This window comes from Elephas maximus, chromosome 2 (genome assembly GCF_024166365.1).
Source record: "Elephas maximus indicus isolate mEleMax1 chromosome 2, mEleMax1 primary haplotype, whole genome shotgun sequence".
Lineage (NCBI taxonomy): Eukaryota > Metazoa > Chordata > Mammalia > Proboscidea > Elephantidae > Elephas > Elephas maximus.
This window is the reverse complement of record NC_064820.1, coordinates 170,690,638-170,696,243: the sequence shown is the minus strand read 5'-3', so window position 1 is coordinate 170,696,243 and position 5,606 is coordinate 170,690,638. Positions and strand designations below refer to the sequence as shown.

Genomic DNA, 5,606 nt, shown 5'->3' with positions numbered 1-5,606 from the left:
CTGGATCTATCAGTTTTAGCCTTTCCTGACACCACAATTGTGTGAGCCAGTTCCTTGAAGTAAATCTCTTTTTCTCTTGATATACGTGTCTCACTGGTTCTGTTTCTCTAGAGAACCCTGACACAGCCCAAATGGCTTCCATGGAGTTCCAGTGACAAGAAAGCGTGATGATGAAACCATAGCTTTTGTGCCAGTCAGAGGAGGGTTTGACCCTACTCCCCAGCTGTGTAATAGGGAGTAAATCACTTCACTTCTCTGAGCCTCTGTCCTTATCTGAAAATGAGAATAATCCTGATGCCCAGTGTTGTTGTGAGAACCCAGTGGGTTAATGTATACCCTGTCAGCATAGAACAAGAGCCCAGCAAACCTGTATAGACATGTATATGCAACCCCTTAGGTTCCTCCCACTTCAGCACCCCCCGCCCCACCAATTCAGAAACGGGTTCCAGGTGCCACAGACAGGAAACCAAAGGGCCCCTCCCCAGCCCTCCTCCAACCCGCCCGTCTCCGTTCTTCCCCTCGCCTCCTGGTGCCCACCGACACACAGATCTCTTTCACTTCCAACTGCAAGAGCCCAGCAGCTGATTTAGGAGCATGCTCAGGACCCAGAATGTAAACCGTTTCTCACCAGGAATGTGTAAACAACCCATAAAGCAAAGGATTTGGGGCCTGGTCACGTGGCCAGGCTGCCCATAAAACCAAAGCATTGATCTCGGCTCTCCTGCAAGCCTCTAAGCCACGGGAATGATGGAGGAGCTGCGTCTTGGAAACCTGTAATCTCCTTCCATACATCTGAGGTGGCATGTTTGAAGTCCTAGGATGAGTTATTTATATTATTTTTGCAAGACGTACTGAAAGGGCATTAGCCAAAAGTCCTGGCAATGGGGCTTACAGAGGCTTGGCCACTTAAAAAAATGGGGAGAACAAGGGGTCCTCTGACAAGTCACTCATAAGCCTGAGTTTCTCTGGGCAGCTATATAATCAAACCCAGATTATCTAGACCAGAGTTCCCCAAACTCAGGCTGTTCAAGGACCACTTTCTCAATTTCTGTCATGTCTTCGTACCACCTGATCTATTATTTACTTAATATTTTTATTTTAATTGGCTGCTAACCAAACGGTCAGCAGTTTGAACCCACCAGCTACTCCTTGGAAACCCTATGGGGCAGCTCTACCCTGTCCTATAGGGTCGCTATGAGTTGGAATCGACTCAATGGCAATGGGATTTTTTTTACTTTTTACTTAGCATCATTCTAAACAATGTTAGTGAAATCAAGTGCTTGCCATATTAGTTTTATTTTTTCTCTTATACATTAAAATATATTCATAGCTATTAAAATAGCAAAATCTTACTTTGTACCACATAATATCATTTACCTTACTCCCAGTGTTCCACACTTCAGGAAACACGAACCTAGTCAAGTACATTCATTGTACAAACTGAGAAACTGAAGCCCATAGAGGAAGGAATTTGCCCAAGGTCACACAGGTATTTAGGGGGCTGAACTGGAAGCAGGAGGGGCTAATAAAAATGGCTATTTATTAAGCATTTACTATGCACTCAGTACTGAGCTAAGCCCTTTGTGCATATTTCTTAATTCACATAACAACTTTATGAGATAATGTCTGTCCCTGTCCCAATTTGCAGATGGCAGAACAGAAGCCCAGAGAGGTTAAGTGGCTTGTCCAAAGTCACACAGCTGTAAGTGGCTGAACCAGGGTTTTAACCCAGATCTGCCTGACTTCAAAGTCTGGGCTGTTAATCATCCAAGGGAAAGAGGGAGGGGAGAAAGAAAGGAAGGAATGGAGTATTTATTAAGTGCTAGCAGCTTTTATATCTATTGCTGTATCCTTCTCTGCTCACCCATATTAAATTCACTCAGTATCCTTGCCCCGTAAAATCCTCACCATAGCCTAGCATTGCCATAAAAAAACTGTCTCACCTCCACAGCCTTTGGTCTTAGGAATATATGTTTGACTTTCAAGGTCCCAGTGTGATTTTACAAAACGAAGCCCTTCACCACACATATCCCCGGCAGAGGCCTTTGCAGAGCTGTGGCTATGGATGCTTATGTTTGGGAAAGGTGGGCTTTGGACTAGCCAGACCTAAGATCCAATGCCAGCTCCTTTGTTCCATAGTGAAGTAAATTAGGCAAGTGTCTCCGAGCTTCAGTATCCCATGTATCAAATGGGAATAATGTTAGTACCTGCCTCATAGGATTAGTTTTTTTTTTCTTATTGTGGTAAAAAGCATATAACATGAAATGCACTATTTTGATCATTTAAAAGTGTACAATTCAGTGGCATTTGGTACATAAATGACATTTTGTAACCATCACCGCTATCTAGTTCCAGGACTTTTTCATCACCGCAGAAGCAAACCCCGTATCATTAAGCAATCACTCCAAATTCTTCACTCCCCCCAGCCCTTGGCAACCACTACCTGTCCGTATGGATTTGGCTATTCTGGACACTTAATATAAATGGAATCATACAATATGTGGCGTTTTGTGACTAGCTTCTTTTACTCAGCATATTGTTTTCAAGGTTCGTCCATGTCATAGCATGTATCAGCATTTCATTTCTTTTTTATGGCTGAATAATATCGCATCGTATGGTTATACCACATTTTGTTTATTCATTCATCTGCTGATGAACACCTGGGTTGTTTCCAGCTTTTGGATATTGTGAATAATCCTGCATTGCACATTGATATACAAGTATCTGAGTCCCTGCTTTCAAGCTTTTTGGGTATATACTACTTAGGAGTGGAATTGCTGGGTCTTATGATAGCTCTATGTTTAACTTTTTGAGGAATTGCCAAACTGTTTCTGCATGGGAAGTGCTTAGCACAATGCCTGGGACTGGTGATCGATATCCTCATAAAAGGAAAGCGATCTTATGGCAGGGACGGTGAGCAATGGCCCCAACTCTCCCAGGCTCCAATAGCAGATCTGCATCGAGGTCATCAAGCTTGCAGCCACATAGACCAGATGTCAGGGTGACTGGACCATGGGACGCTCAGGCTCGGATGTCCTTCAACTAGCTCAGCCACAAACAAGCCCCATGTTCTTTGCCAGTCACATAGCTTACTAAGCCCATTTCTCAACTTCCCAATGGGGATTACGTGGGCCCCCCATTTAAATATACCTACCAGAAGCTTCCCCATCTTTACGTTCATGGAATTGAGTCCTTAGCTAGTTGGGGCTCCAGGTGCTGTCCAAGGTCATCGAGATCAACGTCTAATCTTACAGATTTGGGAACTCTGCATGCATGTGTGAGTACACACAGAGCCCTGTATGGATGGGAAGGGCCACACTGTGGTGTTGTGATCTTACTCTGCCATTTCCTCAGCCTGTTCTTGAGTTCCTTTCCGTGTTTTTCTGAAGACTTTTTCTTCTCCTACAAGCCATGGTTTGCAAGTCTGTATTGGTTTCAGTTTGTCTTTCTCTGCACAATCGAAGGAATCATAAATCATGCTGAAGACACTTGTCTTGCCACCAAAATTGCTAACTTTGGTAAACTTCATTTTTTCCATTTTGTGAAATGGGCATAGTCAATTCTTCTTAAAAAACTGTTTCTGAGGTTTTATGTCAAGTATGTAGTTCAGTGCCTGGCATATGGTAAGGGCTTAATATACAAGGTATTATTCCTTGTTTCTGAGAAATACGTTTCCATGGCCTAAGATTCAGGAAGAAAAAAAAAAATCATTACCCTTGTGTTGATTGCAACTCATAGCCACCCTATTGGACGAAGTAGAACTGCCCCATAGGGTTTCCAAGGAGCGCCTGGTGGATTCAAATTGCTGACCTTTTGGTTAGCAGCCATACCTCTTAACCACCACACCACCAGGCTTCCCTCAGGAAATAAAAATACTGGGAAATACTTTCTGGGTTCTGGAACGTTGAAAAATAAAAATGCAAATTTCATTAAAAACTTGAACTGTCATATAAATAGCAGCAATATCAGTTGCACTTCCCTCATTCAACACACATTTATTTTGAGAACCGTTATGGATTAAATTGTATCCCCCCAAAATACTCATTGGAATTCTAACCCTCATACTTGAGGGTGTAATCCTGTTTGGAAATAAGCTTTTCTTTGTTATGCTAATTTGCTCATACCTCAGTAGGCTGGCTTCTAAATCTGATCACTTCTGCATTATTAACAGAGATATGCATACACAGAAGAAGACAGATGCTATGTGAAGATCACCAAGAAACCAAGGAAAACCCAAGCCTACTGACAAGGAAGCAACCAATATGGCCGAAACCACAATCGGGACTTTCAGTCTCCAGAACTGTGAGAAAATAAATTTCGGTTCTTTAAAGCCACCCACTCATGGTATTTTTGTTACAGCAACACCAGGAAACTAAGACTAGGATCAACTAAGAGAAGACATCTGCTTGCTCTAGGGCAATAAGAATAAAGACACTATGCCCGCCCTCAAGGTGCTTGAAGCCTATAACCTAGAGGGGGGACAACCCAAAAAGGACCAAGTCTAAGGCAAGCAGCACAAGCCAGCACTGTTAATGAATACCCACAAGTGTTATGAGGGTGCTCAGGAAAACATGAGTAATTCCAACCAGCCCGATCCAGTAAGCAGGAAGAGTTTTAGCCTTTGAGTTGATCCTTTAAGAATGGGAAGAATTTCCTTTGGAGGAAAAAAAAAGAAAAAAGAAAATCTGACCATGGCTATATGTCCAAACTTCACCCATATCCTTCAAAAGTCACTTCCTCCCAAAAGCCTTCCGGGAGCATTCTTAAGCAGATGTGTCCCTTCGCTTCGCTTTTGAAATCACAGAGTCCTTTATCTGCCCAACTCACGTGGCCCTCAGTATCTGCTCTTTGGTATTTATGTATTCTTCTGCTCCTTTCCTCACCTGGAGCTTCTTTTTTTCTAAGTTTTTATAATTTATTAATCCTTTGGTGAAAAAGCCACACCATCACTGCAAATCAAGTCACTGTAGAATCTCTGCTTTTTTTTTACTGGCACCAGCACTGGCCTTGGCAGTTCCCCTGACTCTTCGTTCTGTTCTTGTGTTCCTTTCACTGTGTTCTTCAGGTCTTTTTCTTCTCCTATGTGTCATGTCTTGCAAGCCTGTGTTTGGGTTTATCTTTCTTTGCACAATCAAGGAATGGTAAATTATGTAGAAGGCAGTTGTCTTCCTACCGCCAAAATGGGCTCTGAGTCCAAACACAAAGATGACATCTGGTGTGGTTTTGTACATTTTGGCTAGTTTTCCCTAAATTTCTGTCATAGGTGCTGTTGTGTTCCTAGGGTGAAGGACATCGATGGGCATTTGTTTTCACTGAAGTAATTGGTTGGCCATGAACTTCTTGGTCTGGATAGTTACTGAGTCGTTCATGATGGCGATTCAACTTCAGGCAGTCAGGGAGGAACAGAGCTGGGGGTTTTTCAAGAAAACTCCCTGAGGATCTTTTTTGCACACAGTAAGTACTCAATAACTGAACTGAACAGAATGGAAAGGTGTGGTTCTAGCCACCAGGGCAGGGCACTGAGACAGACTGGGTCCCTGTGATCAATGCTATAGGCATAGGCTCCTCTGGAGGGGAGGGTCCAGCTCTTTGATAACAAATAAGGT

General features: G+C 43.0%; 1 pseudogene; it reads right to left on the bottom strand.

The window, feature by feature from the left end:
• Window positions 1-4,961: 4,961 nt before the first annotated feature.
• Window positions 4,962-5,369, bottom strand: LOC126067235 (40S ribosomal protein S24-like; annotated as a pseudogene).
• Window positions 5,370-5,606: the final 237 nt, after the last annotated feature.